The sequence below is a fragment of the Rhyacophila brunnea genome, unplaced genomic scaffold, assembly GCF_057557595.1.
Source record: "Rhyacophila brunnea isolate RB1 unplaced genomic scaffold, BYU_Rbru_1.0 scaffold_3, whole genome shotgun sequence".
Lineage (NCBI taxonomy): Eukaryota > Metazoa > Arthropoda > Insecta > Trichoptera > Rhyacophilidae > Rhyacophila > Rhyacophila brunnea.
The window spans coordinates 1,643,643-1,666,767 of NW_028232965.1; the positions used below are offsets into that span (position 1 = coordinate 1,643,643).

Below are 23,125 nucleotides of genomic sequence, written 5' to 3' on the forward strand. Positions count from 1 at the left end.
TTCAATCAAAGCTTTTAAATGCAGTGTCGGCGACGAATAGGTACTTTTTATTTCTTGGACAAAGCACAGGACGAACCAGACAATCATCCAGATACCTACTTTAAATAAAGGAACAATGAGATGATTCTGCAGGTTTTTGTGCATATTATTCGGCTCGGACCATCTAGATAACTTGGAGAGACTGGTGGTTTAGGGCAGCCTTTAGGGAAGGCGAAGCAGAGGAAGCTTATTGGAGACAGCCTTCATTCTACCCTGAGAGAAACATAAGACCGAGAGGAGTGAAAAATTTTGGTCGCTCAGAAGATGGCTGAATTTCAGGGTGGTAACGATCCTCAGCCATGGGGGAACGATCAAGAAGAGAATAACAGTTATATCAAGGCAGACTTGGGTTATCAATATAAACAATATCACACGAACTTCAGATTGCATCATACAAAAATGACAAATTATATGAGCGAAACAATTATCAGTATGAATTTATAAAATAAGAATAAATAATATTATTGGTATAGACGTAGACTAGGAGTTCACGATCGTTTAAATTGAACTATACGTACTCGTATGGCGGTGGGAAAATATGTCAAACTTCGATTTTATTTGTTTATTGACAAATGGTACCTTATAATAAAAGTTTACATAGTTAAGAGTTATTTATAAAAAAAATATTAGCAATCAACATAATAATAAAAATAATACAGTGAAATACTCTCATTGTGCCTAAAGCGCAAACTGTTCAACCAGTATGTGCTTCCCGTAATCATATTATGCGTGTGACCCTAAGTAGAGAGATCCAGAAACTTAGAGTAGTACAGCGTGGTAAGGAGAAGTGAAGCTGAGCATAACGTGAAAGAACGAAAAGCGGAATGATTGGATAAGAAAACAGGTAAGGGTTAGCAATGTAATAGAGTTCGCTAAGAACCTCAAATGGAAATGGGCTGGACACATATCTCGAAGAAGAGACAATTTCTGGACAAATATAGTAATCCAGTGGTACCTAAGAGGTACAAAACGTCCGCAAGGTAGAGCTAGGATGAAATGGTTAAGTTCTGTGGAAGTACGTGGCAACGCAACGCACAGGACCGAGGTAAGTGGAATCCGATTGGAGAGGCCTTCGTCCAGCAGTGGATAGATTCAGGCTGATAACAATGATGACTACAGTTAAGTTTAATAACTACTTTTCGCGTTTAGGTAAATAAATAAAATATTAGTAATCAGACGTAAAAAAATAATAAAGTAAAAGAAAATAGGTAATAATTACAATTAGATAAAAAAAGATGGCAAAAGTCAATTACTCAACACAAAATGTTCATTTACGGCACCGCATTGAAATATACAATTCATTATTATCTTTCTGCCTCTACTGAGAGATATCAGGTGTTTTTCGTTTAATGAGTAGGGAATCATATTGCATTAGTAACCAGGTAAATGCCACGTTAATCGCACGCGTGTATACATACAAAAAAAATTCATTAAAAGAAGATGCTTACCTACATATTATGAAAATACATTTTTAGGAATATGTGTCCAAAGGTTACTGGTTTTTAGCGGTTAACGATTTTGTGTAAACCACAATATAGTCACTGTCACAACAACTAACGTTAAGACAATATTGGAAGAAAAACGGCATCCATATTAAAAGAAACCTTCATGTTGGTACTGTATTGAGATTCTCATGAAGATATGTGATTGTTTTATTCTAGACATAAATATCATATTAATGCGAAATATTGAGCAGAATACGGTTCGGTGGCTATTAAGAGAATATGTACTTTGGTTTTATTGTGCTGAGGAGCCACGCTTAATAGAAAGTTAATCAATCGCTCGTTCGGTTCACGAATATGGAAAGTTCGATTATTTCGCCGCAAAGCGAAAAAAGACTGCGTTTAATGGGTAAGGAGAATAAAGCGGTCCGAATGAAAATCTATTTTAGCGGCTTTGAATAAATTTCATATTAATAATAAACAAATTGATTTCACTTTCGAACAAAAAACAACCTGTCGATTTTGTTTTAACGAAAAACAAAGCTGCGAATTATATCTGGTCATTCGTATTGGCACACATTCGAGAATTATCGCCCGAGGGTGTTTTATCATTATCAGACAATCAAATAATAATACACGCACACTGGTTTGACCTAACCACATCTGTGTCTAGGCATGAATGAATTTCACTAATGATTTGAGACGCCCGGATTGAATCCGTAAATATTACTAATCAAATTAATATAAAGAAAGTTGAGGTCGAAACCCTGTATCCGTCCGCTGGGCGTAAATTCTGGGTGGATCATTTATATTTTAAGATAAACCACTTTGAAAAAAAAAATAGATTCTCGTTCTTGTACCATGCCCTATAGAAGATCAGCTACCATCAAGGCGATCTTAACCGTATTTACTGCTGTCAGGAACAGTACGGTGGAACTGTACTCGTACTAGACACAGAGATTATGAAACACAACATATAGTATGCTCCTAAGATGCTCCTCTACCACGTATACCGTTGATGACAGTAGCGAGGGGTGGAGGTAGGCTGTTAAAATTCGACATAAATAGAGCATACTAAACTTTGTCAGTCATACTTATTTGTTTTCATTTAATTAAGAATACATATCTAATATTACAGATGGTTTTGGGTAGTTTATTATATATTATTATATAGTATATTATAATATCTATAAAATATATATAAATATTTTAAGTATATATAAACAAATATTTTTTGACTGTTATCTACTATGGTTTGGATTAGGGAAGTTTCAATAGAATTTAAATAATTAACAAACACTATCTAGTTCGATGAAAACAAATACGTTCGACTGATAAAGTTTAGTGTGCACTATTTATGTCAGATATCAACAGCCTACCTCCACACTTCGCCACTGGTTGATGAGAATGCTATACTTTCGTACTGTCATAATGCGGTCCGTTTCCAACTATTAAGGCTATACTTCAGCTGAGGAATGGTCTAAAACGATCGTGACTACGCGACGCGCAGATTGTGCAAACGAAAAAAACATAATTTGTCACAAAAATTCAACATGCGTCCATTTAATAATATGTTTATTGTTATTTAAGCTATACTAATAATATATTCATTGACATGTTTTGTTTTTCGAGTAAATACGTAACTTTTTTTAGTCATCTTTACACGATTTAAGAATTAATTCCTCCGACCCCATCACAAAACAAATTGACGTGCTCACAAGTCGACTATCGCTCTACGATTGGCAACGCTTGCGAAATTACGTCCCACCTATTGCTGAAAATTATTTGCCGTTTCACTGAAGTATGCTCTTAATACTTTGAAGTCGGTCTTTTCAATTTATTTTGAGACGTTAACATTATTTTGGTACGGTTTCCTAGTCTGAGGAATTTTTGATGTTACGTCTATAATATATCGATATTTTGAAGGCAACTATATGATACTTCCATAATAATACTAATTGACAATCCTAAAATATAAAATATGCGATTTTGACAATAATTCTTAAACGAATGGTGAACCTCGATTTTGATTTTGTAAATGATAGTGGCATATTAGGTATTATTCACACAAATTACAGCAAGAGAAAAAAAAAGTTTTAAATTTTTATAAAATTTAGTTGTTTTAATAGTTTTTACAGTTCTGAGATCCAATATTTGGTATTGCATTAAGTCACTCAACTTTATTTGGTCCTCCTATAAATTATTATTATGTATATTGTATGGTATATAACGGGTGGGTAAAATGAAATTTTATATATTGAAGACAACTTTCTTCTATAAAAACGGAAATAAAAAGGATCTCGGGGAACGCTGTACTAATTTCCATATATACTGTCAAATTAGGAAGTACTATATTTTTTACGAAAACCACATAAGGCTTAATCTGGAACCTTGACTCTTGACCACTTTCAGTTTAGTCATTCATGAAGATAGCTGCACAATAGTGAAATAAAATATCCCATTGGCTGCACATCGCGTGGGCGACCCTGTTATCTTACGCAATAAAACATAGTATGTCAAAATCAGTCGTAAATGTCAAAAACAGTGAATGCATAAATGTTTGCGAAATTAGCTAAATTTATCTCCTTTAACAATATATCTGGTACCCTGAATGGATACAACCGCTAGATTTAATAATAGTTATATACCTAGCTCTGATTTACAATAATAGTAATATATTGTTTTATTTTCATTAATTAAGTAAGTATACGTATAAAAGATTTAAAAAAATGTGGGTAACTATGCAGAAATCTGGGACATACCTGTGTTTTCGGAAACCGGCATAACGTATAAGATTACAACAGATAAAGGAGTCAGGAAGAATGGAAGTAGAAGAATGTCATGGCAGAAGAATCCAAATAAAAGAATGTAAAATAATAGGAGTACATAATACGACCTCGTTGTTCCGGTCAACGGTCATGAAAGTGAAGATTGCCTTGATGATAGCATACCATGGCAGACAAGATGGCATTTGAAGAAAAAGATAAAACTATTTATTTTAAACATAATAAAAATTTAGCCTAAAAGTGATTTATTAATAATTCGTATGTTTTTAATGTCAAAGCTCTGATATTTAAAAATAAGTTATGTATTACATCCCAAATACAAAAGTGCGAAAGAACATCTAATCGCTGGACAAATCAAATCATCCAATGACGCCTGAAATGTATTTAAAGATCCACTAAATCGAAGATAATTAAGTCTACAAAAAATGATCAAGAATAGAGTAGTTTCAGTTTTTTTAGTTATTATATTGCTTTCTTTTTAATATTATGGAGCATTAAGCCTAGGCCTTTAATCTTCTTCATATGTAGTGTGGGCGGTGATTAAGCTTGAAGCTTGGTTTAAATTAATTACAAAAATACATGGTGATGTCAAGATTCAGATTGTTTCGTGACAGTACGTTGTGATGATGGAGGTCTCTGCAGGTCTATTCTTAGCGGTTAACACTTTAGCACGTTTCCGTTATTTTCATTGTTACAAATTAACACCGATGGGATTCTATACACTAAACGATTATCGGCGGCGATATATATACAGCGAGAATTTAGGTCAGTCAAATTCGGATATAATTATGTTCGTGCTGCCGAACCCAATCGGATAAGACCGAATACTAGCGGAAAAGCCGAATCAGCGCCATCTAGTCGGTAATGAGCCGAACACAAGAATTTTGTATTGACACGTCAGACATATCAACATAACCTACAATTTTATTAGTCATGTCATTGCGATTGCAGCAAAACAGTCGGTCTTGCATCTCAATTTTCAATATGTAAAAATGGCGTACTCTGTCTCGTTCTCAAAGTTAGCACGGCCAAAAGAGGGGCTAATTAATATATCACATTTTGACAGTTCAGACGGTTAACTTATTTTTCATAATTAACCCCCAGAATACATAAAGTGATAAATGCGATATATTTATCATAATTAGCTATTTTTTGATGTTAAGTGATATTTTAGAATAGATTGGCATAACCCCAACGATACAATACAATCGAGAAGTATTTATTCTTTTATACTTTTCTCCTTTTGTTATATCTATGTTTTGACATTATGTTTTTTATACTGTGCGGTGAATGTGTCCTCCTTCTCACGCTTGTGTCGGGTGGGAGACTGGCCATTATCTTTTGATATTTATTTTATCCCCGAGGGTAGGTCGGACTCTGACTCCACACGTATGACAATAAAGAGATGCCTTTATCCAACAGTGGATCGAAAGTGGCTGATACCATGATGAGATATTATGATTAGAAATAATGAAAATATAGAAGGTAGGTTAAGTACCAGCAAAAAAAAAAAATATAAACTGTATCGCTTCATTAACTGAATGGAGGTATTTAACATGTCAGTAGTCGAACGTAATGATGGTGCCAACTGTAAATTCTCGGTGAAAATATTCAATAAAATATATTACAATAGTATATACTTACTTAGTATTTAATCCACTTAATTTAATTAAGATCAAGACCGGTTTCACACACTTAATACAATATTATTTATAATATAATGTACATAGATACATATTATCAAGGTTAATCAAAAACGCATGAAATATTATAGGTATAGCAAAAAATCTTATAAAACGTGGTAAATATTGATAGAAGTTAAGTACGGTATGAATACTATTTTAGTATGAAGGCCAACGATGAAATTGAACGCACTGTGTAAATAAAGGTAAAATCAAATATTTATTTTGGCGACAAATTTTGGAAATTAGCGTGTTGAAAATAAGGTTGTGCTCAGTTTTGCGACTTAAAATCAACTTCGGAGTAGATATTAAATTAATAAAGAAATTGTTTTAAAACTTTAAAATTATTAGAAAATTTAAAACACGTTTATCGAGATTTTGAAGACAAGGCATTAACCGTTCCTATTTTTTTTTTTAATCAGCTTATGTAAAACTCATTTTCAAATTAACCATTATGCCTGGTCCACACCGGCAACAAGTCGCGCGACAACTCGTTAAATTTTACGATAATTATCATAATTGCTTAAGAAATTTTACGATAAGCATGATAATTATCGTAAAATTTAACGAGTTGTCGCGCGACTTGTTGCCGGTGTGGACCAGGCATTAGGTAGCCCGCTTGAACTCGTCGTATCACTTAATTCGTATTAAGTACATGACTCACAGCCTGTCGCAAGAGTGAGATATACCTATAGAATATGTGAATACCCACACTTTTTAAACTGAGGCGTAGTTCCCCTTACCGTCGTGCAGTATGCTCTTGATAGAATATGACAGTGCCCAAAACTTATTATTTTCACGATGAATAAGAAATTTAGTATGCTATGTGATGGTGAAAATCAAAACAAACGTTATTATTTGAATGCCCTCATCCAAATATAATATAATATTGTGTTTAACTAAACGTTTACAAACCTAACTATCTGGTCAAAAGTATTTTAAAGCGTCATATGACATACAATAAAAATAATACGCATGCCAGATGTATTCTGTTCACTAAGTAGGTACTTATATTTGAATGAGATGCGCGTTAAATAAAACGTGAGATACCGTAAAACTGTTTTTAAAAAGTAGTATTTCATACAGATTGTAAAAACCGCTATAAAAATAGCTTCGTTTGATTTATTGTGATACTCTCCTTTCATTTCCTGACCGGCGAACCGAATTTTAAATTTTACGCTAAATGTTGATAGTAACATCCGCTAAATTCAACAGGTCAATTTTTAACAGCGCTATAGAACACATCAGTGACCTTAGAAAGATATGTTTGACCCACGTGACACTACTTTATATTAAGTTTACAACTAGTGGCCCTATTCTTGCAGTAGGATTTATCGTTAAAGCAAAGTTCACCACCTGCACATACTCCCTACTAATATTTTCGGCCCACAACATCCCCTATCAGAGGTCGGCCACCATCAGTATGATCTTTGCTTTTGCTTAACGGCGACCCTTGTAGTTCAGTGCGTAAGACTAGCCTTTCATCCGGAGGCTTCGGGTTTGATTTCTGGTGAGGTCACAATATACTGTGATGTTCTCAAAGCCTCGGACCTAGGTGTTTGATTGTTTTACTTATACTACTAAATTACTATTTCACTACACTACTGTAACTGGGCGTCATTCCATGTTAAAGTGTTTAAAAAATATTTAGGTATATAGTGATTGTTATATTATGTTACGCAGATCAGTTTAGTGGAGCTGTCCATATAACAATCACGGGGGTTTATTTAGCTACGAAATGCGGAGTCATTCTCTGCTATGTTTACCGTTAATCTTTCCTTGAATACTTGGATGGTAGAATCTTTTTTTATTTTTGTCCTGTCATAATGATGGCCGCGCGGCTTAAGCATCGGCCTAAAGCCCTAAAGCGTCGTGGGTCCCAGGTTCGAATCCTGGGTCTGGCAAGTACACATATTGTTTTTTTCAATTTATGTACACGTCAGAGTATGGACCTATTAGGTTGAGCAAAAGTGGCTGACATCCATTTCTCGTACAAACAAAAATCTGTTATTACGAACTTCCACTCTGTAAAGGCCCATATGATCTTATTAGGTTCGGACATGGTCGAGAATGTGGTGGAGGTATTATAGGAGTGCCATTCTGAAAATAAGATGAATCCCTAGTAATGGAGACCACAACTTGGACCTGAGACTGCATCCGGTTCGTTGTTATATCACGTTAATCCTTTTCTATTGCACTTAAGAAGGAAATATTACGAAGAATTGTAACTAGAAATAAGGTTGTATATACGTATCCTCAAAATTCCGTAGACTGACTGGATGACAAAATAATGTTAATGTAAATAAAAAAAATCTAAAAAGTACTGTATTGCAGTATCAAGAAAGTGGTATGTATTATTTATTTTTTATTTATTTACACCTGCCGCCATCACAGAAAATAATGACTGATTAGTGATTAGGTGAATGATTATTGATTAGGTAAAGATCAAAGCCGCCGTTTCAGCTAATTAATCATCCAGCGATATAAGCAAGCCCCAAAATATTGTTTTTGCGTCGCGGGCCAAGCGATTCTCGTCTGTATTTGTGGCCTTATAAGGGTCCAGTTCCGCTCGTCAGTTTGGAATCGCCTTGTAGGGAGTCGAACCGGACGACCGAGTCAGTTTCGTGGCTCGGTGCACAGACACTCTGGCAAACGTGATTTTCATACAAAATAAACGAAATGATAAACGAACTTAACAACTTTCCCTTGTGCAGATAAACATGATAAAGACTTTCAGTGCAATTTATCTAGACACAATAATATGGTATTTATAAGTACGCAAGCATAGACCTTGGACTTAGGTACTATTTAATTTGTATTTTTTTTTTAATTATTGTTTTTTTATTTTATTTCTTTTCTATAAAATTATTTTTTGCTTTGTTTTTTTCTCTACCTTTTTTCTCTAGTTGATTAACTTGTACTTTTTATGCTAAATGTCATATGAACGTCTTGAATTAATAATTTGTTATGTGCTCAATGTGTCTTTTTAAAATAAATAAATACCATAGAAAGCCTTGTGAACTTTTAATACATACCTACTAGATCATCCGATGACATTCTGGAACTATTTTAGTGCAGCATTAGTAGCCACTAAACTAAATATTCTAAATAAATATATTTCAGTGTGTTCGTTTGTCTTTCTATACATCTACGATATTTTACGTGGTTTGTCTTTTCTAGGGATTGCAATGCCGGTATTTCAAAACCGGCATTCAATTATTTATTGATAAATACCGGTTTAAAAATCCAAAATACCGGTATTTTCGGTATTAAGAAAGTTTTTGATCATTTAAGCTAGTCAAGTCAAGTTTATATGATTCAACAGAAAATTTAAAAACGTTGTATATAAAAAGTTTTTTTTATCTTGTAATTATTTGCAGTAATGTTTTAGGTAATTGACTGTTTGGGTGAATTAAAAACTGCGTTTCATGTGGGCAATACTTTTGTAAAGTTTTCTATAAATTAATTCGCAAAGCAAAATTAAACGTTTTTCATTCGTCATTGTTTTCAGCTTCACTTACATATATGTATCTAGTTACATATTTATATGTAAAGAAGGGTTTTTTCAACGTCCGAAGGTGCAATATGTAATAATTATAATTAATAATGAATGAGATAAATTAATTATATTATAATTTGTAGTCTAATTTATGACTACATAATAATATTACAAAATGAAGATTCATGTCTTCGACTGATCACTTCACTCATGAGAAGTTTCTAAAACCGAAAATCAAAACGAAGAATGACTAAAAAGATCAGTCATAATATCGTCTCTGTTCTGGCAGAACACACAACTGGAGAATACTAGTTTTGAGTAATTTGACTTTGAAGTTGTTAAAATGTTTGAAATGGTCTATCATGTGAGTTTATCAAGTAATCATAAAAAAGATGACTTTAAAATAAAGACTGTTTATTTATTAAGAAGGTTTCCAGACGGTAAAGTTTGAAATAAGGAACATTTTGGTATAACTAACTCAATGTCATTTTTTGAATTAGTGTCTTCTGCCAGAACAGTGACGATATTATGTCGGTTAATTTATTAGGTCTACTGAGAATGAAAACGAAGTCTACGAGAAATTTGGTGAACCCGGATTTTTTAGTTGCTTTTATGTTTTGCTGGTCATGGCTAACAAAATAGACGTGGATTGACGAGCCATAAAAATAAACTAACACCACACTACGGATAAAGAGATTCATAAATTTTATACAAAATTAATACTCCCGGAAACCCAACTATCGAGCCTTTACCCGAACGAATCTGTCACCCATCATCGCGTATGTGCACTGTTGTGCGTTGGTAAGTAAATGCTGGTGTACAATTTATAATGAAATATTCATTTAAGTTACCTACTCATTTAAGTTACATTCGGCCACAGGTTATGAAGTACATACTAACGGTACAGTATATTATTATTATGTTTCCATGTCAATCTTTTTATCCATCACATACGCAAAGACGACTTAACTCTTAACTTTTTAAAGCTATAAAGTTTCAAAAATCTGACTCAGCATGGACCTAAACATGTCGCGCCACGTTCCACCATAGCCATGTTATTTTTAAGGGATGCATGAGGTACATTGTAATGAACCCTCATTACTACTTAATTTAGCATTAATATATACTTCTTAGTACGGTATGGTGTATTCATTTATTTTTTAACCATTCCTAAATCATGCATAAAAAAATCTGGGACATTTTAACTATATGACAGCATACATAAATTTAAAATTCTAAAACACGAAAAAAATTATATGTAAGTATACTTAATACATATTGTGATTCTTTAAGATACTGATATCGTGACATAGGTGCACCATGGACTGCAATGATTAAAAAATATGCGAAAGTAGTGTTTCAAATATTTTTCAGATTTGACAGAATGAAAATTGTTAAGCTTCTAGTAATGTGAAATACACACATTGATGAAATAAGAAATAGGTAACATTCACTTAACGGTGAAATACTCGGTGGAGCGCTCAATTCATGGGTATTTGTTCGAATCTTGCGTCGGGCAAATATTACATGTTGTTTTTATAAAGTGTGTTTGATCCAGAACACTGGCTAAATGGATTGGGCGAAAGTCTAACAACCATTACTCGTATTAATCTGTTAATATAACTTCGACACTACGGAGATCCATAATGGAGCAAAAATATCGAACACATCAAGTTTTACCGATGTAGATTTTGTTTCTGTTTATTTTGTATTTGACAATATGCCGCCATGTGATATCGCATGCATAATGATACAGATTAATTATATTTGTTACGTACCTACTGTACTGTACTGTTTCAATTTACCTTCAAAAATCGAGTTTGATAAGCCAAAACACCGTAAGTGAAGCATTACTCTTGCGAGTGATTTAAAATAAGCGTTATATATATTTTTTTCTATAATACACCATCAAAAATAGTTTCTAAGATTATCATGAAAAAATAGCTCTTGCCAATGACATTTTAAGACGGTGGAGATGTCATTCTGAATAAGCTAACCATTCTACCTCTCTGTATAAGTCATTTGGCATAAGGTAAGAAATTGCAATATATTTTGTTAAAAATACTATTTATATTATTATTCTAACGATTAACAGTTAGATTGGATAATTAATAAAATATTGTTTTCGTTTATCTGCAATTATTAACGTTTAGTTGTTTATAATCGCGAATCAAATTACAAGAGAAATCTGAAAAATATAAAACTGACGCAGTAAAATCTCATTAAGTAACAAATTTTATGGTTTTGAAAAAACGAGAGTTTTTATGCACTTTTACTAGCTTTTACAGGTTTGAGTCGTGCACCGTGTTACGGAATCTTGTCATTTCTGTTACGAGAGTGTAATAATACAATATAATAATATTTTTCTCAACAGATTTTTAAAACGATTCGGTTACATTATACTTTTTTTTTTGCATGCATGCATCTCAGAAAATAGTTGGCACTATAAAATGCACAGTAATCAGAACTTTTAATTTAAGACGATTGAATAAAAAGGATTTCAAGTTATACACATTTATATTTTTTATAAAAATCGATGTTTTTTCTAAAAATAGATATAAAAAATATTAAAACTATGAATTAGTCAAAAATCTAAACGGTAAAAAAATTAAAACTTAAACTAAATTGTAATAAGAAATATAACCATAAAAATAATATAATAATAACGTAACCTATGTACCAAATATGTGAAAATATTCACATTTTTTTACAATTGTAAGTTTATCTTTGACTTAAAAAAATCTTTTTAATGTTTTCATGTAAATATTTATTAATTAATGCAGTTGAAATTGTAAATTATCAAAAATAATTATTCTCAAATTGCAAGCTTCGTATTTTTCCGCTAGGTTCTTTGTTGGCATATAGGATCCCCTTAAATATCTTTTATTTATATGGAATGGAGGAGGTATGGAAATTCAATCCCTACTGGTAGAATTCCTCTTGGTCACGCGTATTGCGTTGCCACACATTTCCGCAGAACAACTATTTCACCGTTCTAGCCCCCTCTAGTCTATTTTCTATCTTCTGGATATCACTGAACAACTAGGATACTAGATTTGTATACTGCCTATTTCCGTTTAAGATTTTTAGCTATCCTTACATCACAGAGCCTCGTTTGTTTCCTTATCGAAATTATTATCTATATTTTAACGCGATGTGTTCAGCATGCACATCTCCATAACAAGATAATTATACTACTTTCACTATTTATAGTCGTAAACGTCAACATAAATGACTCATTTGACGAAGAATTGACAACATTAATTAGTTTTAAAACCGTTTTAAAGGAGTTATACCACGTAAATGCCAGTTAAATTAATTAATATATCTTAGGTACCTCTGCAAAGAATTCAAAGCATTTCAAAAATTCTAAGCAATGTGGTTTGTTATAGAAGATTTCATTTTTTTTTTTTAAAAGTATTATGTAATTCAACGAAGAAAGAAGCTGATTGTTTTTCAATTTTATTGTAAATGTTTTGAAATACGTCTCTTGTCAAATATATATCCAGTTTTAGCATTACCTTTATCGTCACAAGCAGGTGGGACTTTTAAAAATTGTAAAGCCTTTTCAAGAACAAAAAAACACGAACTGAAAACACTCGGAGTAAGAGAAAAAAAAACATAAACATTGATCATTGAAAAGTCTCAAAAGTTTACATTTTTCACACAAGAGGGAGGCACATTTCTCATTGAGATAATGGAGAGTTTTCAATTTAGCGGCGCGTGGAAAACTGGGGCATCACAAGAAAACGCTTCTTCGGGAAGTTCTCAAACTTGAAACAGCCCGGTGAGGTAGAATGTTGTGCAGACAATCGGGTATAATAGATACAGTATGACAATGGAAATAATAATTAGTACGCAGAATCTAATTAGAGTCGATCGGTTATTTGGGAAGATGCATTGAAAGACCGTGCTTTAACTCAATTGCTAAAAATAGCCAAGTTGCAAGAATTACGGCTCAGACTAAGTAAAAGACATGTGAAGGTAGTAAAAACAAACGCACCAGCACCATCGAAATTACGTCTTCAGTCGTTTTTTGATAGTTTTTTTATTATTTATTTAATTATGATTCATTCTAAAATAAGCATGGTTGCAATTAATATTAAAAAGTCACGGAATATTGGTTTCAAAGTTCATCCGTTCAACGAAATGCCAACATTCCGAATTATTACATTGATAATATTAATATCTACCACTTCAGTAAACGACAAAATCAGTGAATAAACAAGTTTGATAATTCCACTTAAAAAATATTCAAAATAATGCGTTAGCAGACAATAAATATTCCCCGGAGAGTTTTTGTCATTTTTCGAAATACAGTAAAGTCGGATTGTGTTGCATTTGCTTGTATAGGTAGATACGTCAAAAAAAATTGATACTCTTTACCCGATACTTCGATACTTTGGTATTTGGATACGACACTGATTTTGAGATATTTCTTCAGAAATAAATCCCTCGCGGACAAGTATCATTTGATAACGATATATTTTTATTTCGATATGACGTCCCTACTCATAGGTTTTAATATTTTTTAAATCAGAATATTTAATGCGGAGATTATAAAATAACTAAGTATTATTAAAATATTCTTTAGAATTATTGAAGTTCTTACAAGAACTCTGTCAAATAAAATAAAGGTAATAAAGGTTTATAAATACATACGGATTTTTTAAAAATCGGTAACTGTACTTACCTTCGTAGCTAACTTTACATTTTTTCATATATTATTGTAAAACATGAACGCTCAAGTATATTTTTTTCTATGAAAATTTCAAATGATTACATTATTGATAATTAATATTATACTCAAAAGTACCATACACTATTTAGCCGTTAGCGGCATTATTTTTGTCATGTGATGTTGTTTGTATACATCGGTGTAATATCTATACATCACATTTGGTTTAAGTATATGATAAAAATATACTTAGGTAATTGTTATCTTGAATTTGTGTATGTGCTACCAAGAATCAACGGCTATATAATAGTAATATATTAACATACTATAATTTTATTTCAGTATAAGCTGGACAAGGAACTAATTCAAGGTTTTTTTGCATTTTTTACTTACTATTTATAATAAAATTAATGATTATACTCATACCGTAGCAATATAACATTAATGATATATTACGATTTATATCAGGAAACCATTAAAAGATTTTAATTGAAAACATTTACTCACAAAAAAACCACTGGTTCTATTCCAATATCCTCGTTGGAAACAGCGCGAAAAACTTGTTCACTTTTTAAAACTGTTGTAATTTTTCAACACACACCTGTTTGATGTTATACAATTGTTATTAAGCATGCAATAACTGGTGTTAATTATAGTAGGTATTCGAAGAGTTAAATCAATTCTAATTAGATCGATTCGCTAACAGCAATTGAGGCAATTATTGAACCGTGAATTTGACTTCAGCGGTAATAACTTAACGCTAGTATTATATAGCAATACAGCGTTATTCTGTTTGACAGAGGTAACTCTCCGTGACTTTGACAGATCGAAATGAAGTGATTCTTCGTGCGTTTTAACGTCTCGGTTAATTCGCGAGAAGTAACAATTACAATAGAATCATCTATTAGAGATAGCTTATTATTGTACAGGGCGACTGCCGACTACCACGCGAGCGTAATGGCCGGGATACAATAGCCAACTGGCGCAGCGCACAGCTGAGAGGCAATGTTTGTTGTGATAACGTACACAGTGTGGACAAGAACCACTACGAATTATTATATAAAATTAATGAACGGTCAACAAAATAATTTAATATAAAATGATTCATAATAGAAAATATACCCGTTATAATTAATATTGACAGAAAGGGGGGGGGACAAAGTGGTACCTTATTAGGACTTATAATCCTGGACAGAATTATTAATCACGGGATAATAAGGTTAGGCCAAAATTGGTGAAAGTTTGCTGAATTTTTATTAGCGTCTTTCACAATATTAGTAATTGTTATAAATGTTATTAGGTAACAAGAAACATATTCAAGAAGCTTCCGTGATGTCAATATGTTATTATTTATAAATCATATTTATTTATTCGGCTAAATCATATAAGTACATATTTTTTGTTAGTCTAACATTTTAAATCAAATTGTGATATTACTTGTTTATGCAATGGACTATTATTTCATTAGTCTTCGGCAGGGTGTAAATTGTAAACGATAAATATACAAAATTACACAAAAACATGATCACAAACCACAATCATGGTCCCCACAAGGGAGGGCTTATAGGTCTCTAGCACTGGGGTCCGGGCTTAGGAGGGGCCCGGCGTGATAGGTCAACCAGTTAAGTGAGATAAATACACACCACAAATTTGCCCTAATAGTAAAAAAAAGTCGGCTGCGGGGCTATTTTAGTTCAAGAATATTGATATTTTAAAATACATTACGCCATACATTTTTTGATTTGTCGCTACTTAACGAGTAGAATTTTATATTTTAATTACTTTTAGCGTGTTTCCTGACTGATAAAAATGACTATTTATCCTACATGGCGGAGGATCGCATGCTACTTGACTATCATAAAGGAGGATCGCCATCACTGCTTCATAATATGATGCTGAGTGCCGACAATTCAAGCGGATTTATTTAAAAATACCAAAAATCGCTAAAAATACACGGAATAATCTTTATTTTACACGGAACATTTAGGAAACACTACTGTAGAACATTACACTGCCCGTAACCTTAGCGATAGGTTAGGGGCCCGTCAAGCATCGTGGTCTGGGGGCCCGCTTCATGATGTGGGGGCCATAAAAAGAGATACCTACTCAATAAATATGTCCAAAAGTGGAAATGACAATATCTAAATCTCCCGACTTCGATAGAGTGAATAATAATAACAGCGCATTGCTTAAACAATATATTTGCTCACTTGTAATATAAAATATAAAAAAGTACACATTGGTATAGAGATAACAAAATTGTAGTTGTAGACAGTTGGAAACAAAAAATTTAGACTCAATAGACTGTAGAAATATTCCATATTAGGTATTTTTAACCCAATTTGATTTTCGAATCGAACTATTGCACGTGTGTTTGTATTGGTAACAAATTCATATTATTTTCTTCTTCTATTGGCAGCTTCAAAAACAAAATAGCAGCTCGAGTTCTGGTTTGAAATCTATCGCTGTGTTTATATAACCTACGTACGAATTTATCGGTATTATTTATCTTTCAAATAACGGTTATTGTATCCCTTTTCGCTGCCTAGATAAAAATGATCGTATCCGGAAATTTGTACGTAAACAGTTCACCGCAAGACACTTATTCGTGCGCCGCAGTACGTGAAACATGAGTTCGTAAAAGATTTAATCAAATGACGAGTTCTTCGTTGAACATTTCAACGTGGAGTATATGTGTACATATGCTACAACATGTGGAGATGTCTTTACTAGGTTAGGTTAGGGTTAATCTAATTGGAACAGTACTATTTGCAAACTATCGCCGCATTTTGTAGGATACGTACAAATGTATTCCACGGTGAAATGTTCAACGAAGAACTCGTCATTTGATAAAATGTTATACGAAGTCATGTTTCACGTACTGCGGCGCACGAATAAGTGTCCCACGATGAACTGCATACGTACAACTTACATGTAACCAAAATTGATGAGGAAATATATTTTCAAAGCCGAATTTTACATTCATGTGTTCCAATCGTACATATTGTTATATTGTTTATTAAAAATATAAAAAAAATGATAAGTACGCATAAAATGAAAGAAAATAAGGAAATATAAAAACATTTAATAACACTAATTTTTGTTTGAGGTTTTTTGTTTCATGTTATTTGCGAGATTTTCAGGTTGATATGTCGATGATTGAAAATTAATACATGCTGCTTAATCTTCCTTTATCAACCCATTTCTAGAATTTTTGAATTTGAATATACATGATTCAATAAATAGAACATCAACTGTCCAGCTTTGATTTTATATTTTTCCGCTATAAACGTTTTGAATATGTAAAAATAAAAGCAATTTATTTTTTTGGCGTGCCGTTGAAATTTTTTATCGTGCCAAGTTGGGCACGCATGCCACGTATTTTCCATCGCTGATATAGAATAAAGTTTTTTTTTCAACACCTGATTGAAATTGACATACCAATGTATAGTAAGGTAAAAATGGCCACAACAATATTATCTAAATAAATAAATAAATGACAATGTCAAAAATAATGACTTTTCATTAAAATATTTTGGGCGTAAATTGTGATAAGCTGAATACTGACTGAAATGATAACAAAGTAATTAAAATTATTATCTATGTCATCGGTATCACCTTATCAATGAATGTTATTTATTAGTAGGATACTGCGAAGAGAAACATTATGGAGCCCGAAGCTTGCGACGATGTAGTGGAATGTGCACAGGTATTTCATCGATAAGAAAGTCTTTTTTCCAGGTAAAGGAAGTTAATGTATAAAGGAGACACTACAATCAAGATTATGTCTGCGTGCCTGACGGTTCACAATATTATTAGCTAATTTAAAAAAAATGAATCTTGCCATATACAAAAGAGCCAAAGTAAGTAGTTACTATTATACCAGATCAGAAGAATTAAATCTAATTTTGTCGTAAAATTATTATTTTAATTGTATTGTGTATTGTTATTGTTGAGGCGATTTTTTTGGGTAAGCGTATACTCCACTGAATTTAGTTATTGTTTTTCTATCTAAGGAGTTATAATAACTTGTTTTTATTTAATTCAGTGTTAAAACGTGCTTATTGTTAAATATGTACATAATATTATATTATAGTATTACTACGTCACTGCACAACTTTTAATTAATAGTGCAGGATCCCATAGACTTTTCGTATACATAATATGCGGAACGAATTATAAGAAATCGGCTTTGACATGTATATCATTGTGCAAATGTGTAAGTAGTGTTTGTAAAAACTGTGATCATAATACTTAAAGCAGTTTGAACATTTGACTTGTTTCTTTTTTTTAATACATGTGTGCTTAGTGTGGTTAGTCGTTATCGTTATTTCATTTATTCACCTACCTATATGTGCAACCTACACTGTTCCTGTATTAACCATAATACTAAAACTAATGTCATATGCATATAATATGGTAAAGAAAGCAATCTGTGTGATTCTATACAAAAATGCTACTAAATAAAATAATTGAAGCCAAGGAGGATCCTAAGAATCGATAATTTTGAACACATTGCACTACCCGCTATTTTTATTTTTTCAAATGGGACGAACCGTCCTACTACCGTGCTGATGGCATGGTACAATTATTGCATTTTCAATCAATCCCTGATTCGGTCTTGGTTTTATTGAAGAACTCAGAACAATTTTTGGTGGGTTATAAGAAAAAAAAATTAAAACCTCAATAAAAAAAAATTTACCACTAATATCGCCTGGCAACATCGACATTATATATCTTGGTGACCCCTAAAACCTATTCCAATTGTCAGAATGCGTTCCGCATATTATGTATACGACAAGTCTATGGGATCCTGCACTATAAGCATAATATTTATCTAAAACTGCCGAGGCAGTGGATGCCCATGTCCAGCGAAATGGGATATCATTGTATCAAGTATCAAATCAAGTATTGATTCTTTTAATAGATTATTCAATACTTTAGTAGGCGTAGGTACCTATATAAATAGGTTATGCAAGTATAAATTGTTTCTATACGTTGTCAGTATCGATACGATAGAAAATATACAAGTGATTTATAAAAATGTAATACTACTTCTTCTTAGTTTTAGTTAGGACCTCATAGCTGAGGAACATGACCCGGATGATTTACCTCTCATATTGTGGTTGGCCTCAACCATCTCGGCATAATACGACATGCAAGGTCTGTGGCGACTGGAAAACCCGTGGTACTCATCATGTCTAAAAGACAAGACAGCACGGACGACACAAAAGGACAATAACGATCCCAAATATTTATTTATTTACACTTGTGGATGCGATAGGTCACAATGACTCGTAGGCGAACACCATTAGCTCCCTCCCGAATCTTTAAAAATCTATAAAAAAATATGGAAATATTTTTTCAAAACGGACTCCCTCAAAACATTTATCTGAGTGAGCGCCAGGATGACATTCCTACCTAAGCTACAGATACGGCAAAAATACTCCTTGCGTAGAATCCAGGGGAAAACTAATGTTAAGGTGCAGAGATTCTTCTCATTGTCAAAGATTTAAGATAATATAGGTACATATTATAAGAAAATTCTGTATATATCAAAATTTTTATCAAGTTTCAGAAATCATTCACATCTAGACAAACAGAAATAATATGTCAAGTGATTAAAACACGGCCTAAAAATCCACCTAAAAATGTAGCGGAGTTTTTGTAAAAAAAACAACCATTGCATAATATACCAGTAGTGGCGAACCTATGGAACGCGTGTCACTACTGGCATGCGAGATGATTTTGCATGACACGCGAAGGTTTTATGTTGAAGAGAAAAAATACCTATATTTTCAATAAATGACAGATCGCATTGTATAAAAATAGCAGGTAAATACTCTTGGACAATACGCATAACGTCTAATGTAAATATATAATTGGATAGGTCGGTTCTTAGGCTTTATACGTCACATATAGTATTATCGCACTAGCCTCATCAGGCAGGAAGCGGGGGAAACCACGCCGCGAACCTCTGATTTTGATCGATTTACAATGTTTAAGACCACTATTGTTGTTTTTATTTAATAATACTTATTCCACTTTTAATTAATATATTAGGACCGGTTTCGTCCGTGTCGTCCGTCCGTGGGACATTAAATAAAAACAACATTACAATGCAGTCCCACCATGAATTGACAGTTAACAAAAAAAAAAAAAAGTTTAAGACCACTGTAGCGTGAGAATACCTGATCTCATGGGATCAATTCTGGTGTCAATTTGAGCGCAAAGAATCATACTAAGTAATACATTAAAATCATTTCTATCCAGAAAATGGGTGTACCAAATAATAAACAAAAACTGGGTGGCGCTTGTAGTAGTAGGTACTTCTGGCAGACAGTTTCAAAATTAGTGTACCGAAATGCTATGTGCTATGACTAATATCTAGATTCTAGAACATCATATATTTTTAATATGATTCTTAGAAACCATTGTTTTCTCCATGAAAAGCTGCTCGGCACGTCAGACAGTCAAAAAATAATATTTGGGAAATTTTGGCACGCGTATGTAAAAATGTTCACCAACGTTGGCATATACCTTTATTCTGTGATGTTTTCGTCACCATGTTTCCTACCTTCATATTTGCAGTGTGTTATTAAAAACACTTATGCCGTGCAATATGCATTCGTCATTACCTAATGAGGCACTCGCACGAGGCTGGCTGCAGGACAAAACACCTCAGCACTCAAAAGCTGGTAATGCGATACAAAAAGAATCACGGGAGAGGATAAACAACGCGATGCAATGTTATGTGCTCACGTAAATAGGGACAACTAAATAACTTTGAATAAGAGACCACTTTCCCCCGGTTTATAAAAATTCTGACAAGAGTAACATTTTAATTGTGTACCCAACTGTCGGTGGAAAGCTTTTATAATAAATAACATAAAACACAATATTATATACCGAGCTCGTTTAATTGTGTTAACGATTAATTCTTGGTAAAATACAATATACCTGCAGTATTTATTCCATAATAAGGACCGATTTGATTAGTTTCAATGAAGCATTGTCAACTGATACAAAATATATCATCATCATCGTCAGCCTGAATCTATCCACTGCTGGATGAAGGCCTCTTCAAGCTGCTTCCACTTCTCTCGGTCCTGTGAATTGCGTTGCCACGTCCTTCCGCAGAACTTCTGTTCATTTCATCGATCCAGCGGCCTCTAGGTCTACCTTGCGGACGTTTTGTACTTCTTGGATACCACTGGATGACTAGATTTGTCCAACGATTGTCTCTTCTCCGAGCTATGTGTCCAACCCATCTCCATTTAAGGCTTTTAATAAACTATATTACATCGCAAACCCTTGTCTGCTTCCTTATCCACTCATTCCTCTTTCTGTCCTTTCGCGTTATGCCCAGCATGCACCTCTTCATACCACGTTGTGCTACTCTGTTTCTGGATCTCTAAGCAACTATAATATTGAACAAACCTACATAATTCTGAAAACACTAAAACGCCAATAGAAAAAATCTTTTTCGAAAAAAAAAAGACACCCGGCAGGATCGAACCTGCGTCTCTCGGAGGAGCTGACTGGGGGCACTTCACTCTTGCTTGAGAGGAGCAGATGGTCGAGAGGGGTGGAAAGTCTTGGGTGGTTTAAAAGATGCCATCATTAATTTAAAGGTGGTCACGATCCTCAGCCACGAGGGAACAACAAAGAAGAATAATATCATACTTGTGTCAGTTGACAATATATTATTGAAACGGAAGAAACCGGTCATCAGTATTATAAAACTATGCGAAATAAGTACTAACTACATAATATAATACAATTAATACTATCGACCGAGGGTGTGTACTTGATGGAATTTTAATTTAAATTCTAATGGATTTAAGTTTTGTACTATTCCGTTTGAGTGTTTTTTTTTTGGGAACTGGGTTTTGCCTTTCGGCATCTTCAGGCACTATGTGCACTCACCAAAACATCGCTATAGAGTGGTTTGTCGAATATCCAATTTTGTCGAAATCGACCTTTAATGTAGAATGATTTTTTTGTATCTGAATGGACCAGAACCATCCTTTTCTTTAAATTGCTTTGTAATGAAAACAGCATTCATATGCTGTAAAAACAACAATTTAAATACCTGTATGTATTTAAATATAGATATTCAAATTTATTTTTCGTCTCCTGAACATTTGACATTTGGTCTATTCGACAAACCAATCCTACAGCGACGAAGAGGCAACCATACACTGACAGTGCCTGAAGATGCCGAAAGGCGAAACCCGGGTCGCAAAAAAACGACTCAAACGGAATAGTATAAAACTTAGATTAATGTTTTATTTTAATTAATATAGTTACTCAGTTCTGGGGTGCAAAAAATGTCACTCGGCGAGTATGGTGACATACGGTGATGCTCTATGAGCACTAAACGACTACAAGGACGTCCTAAAACCCCCTGGATAGACCAACTCATAAAGTTCGGTGGACGTACGTGTCTTATAGAAGAAAACTAACTTCATATACCTACGCATTTAGCTGGTATTTCGACGTTCGCGTTATAAGTAATTAAATTATAAAAGCTAAAGTTTTTTAGTTTTTCGGTTAAGTAGAAGAGCACACATTACATTGTTTGCACAATATAAATGAGCCGTTTAGACGTAATTTAAAATCAAGATTGCATTCTTACGAAATACTCACTAGCTATATTAAGATTGCGAGAAGACATCGCGTACAATAAATAATTAACTATTGTAAATTATTGTAAACACAGTTTGAACGTAATCGTTGCGCAAACAATGGATCGCAGTTGCTTCGGAAAAGTAATGAAAATGGCTTCGTACAAAGTGGTGCATTGTTTCGACTGCGTATAAGAAAAGCAACATTACAACAATAATATTATTAATTAAACTTGAGGGAAACTCGTGACAACTATCACCAAAACAAGTGAACCTCGATTAGTATAAAACAATAAAAGTCACCCATCAATTTATTATTATTTCATGCCAATTAAATTGTATTCATTTTTGTATTATATTCTGCTGTTA

General features: G+C 33.2%; 1 protein-coding gene across 3 annotated transcripts in view; it reads right to left on the reverse strand.

Annotated features, from left to right (window-relative positions):
• The window catches only part of LOC147067739 (protein FAM107B), a 179,139-nt gene that overhangs the window by 75,977 nt on the left and 80,037 nt on the right, over positions 1-23,125 (reverse strand). The window contains exon 1 of one of the 3 annotated variants that reach the window (XM_085952746.1): positions 14,634-15,110. The exons of the other annotated variants lie outside the window; for them this stretch is intronic. The gene's annotated coding sequence lies outside the window, so the exon portion shown is untranslated. Of the gene's footprint in view, positions 1-14,633; positions 15,111-23,125 lie in introns of those variants that run through there. 3 annotated transcript variants of the gene reach the window in all.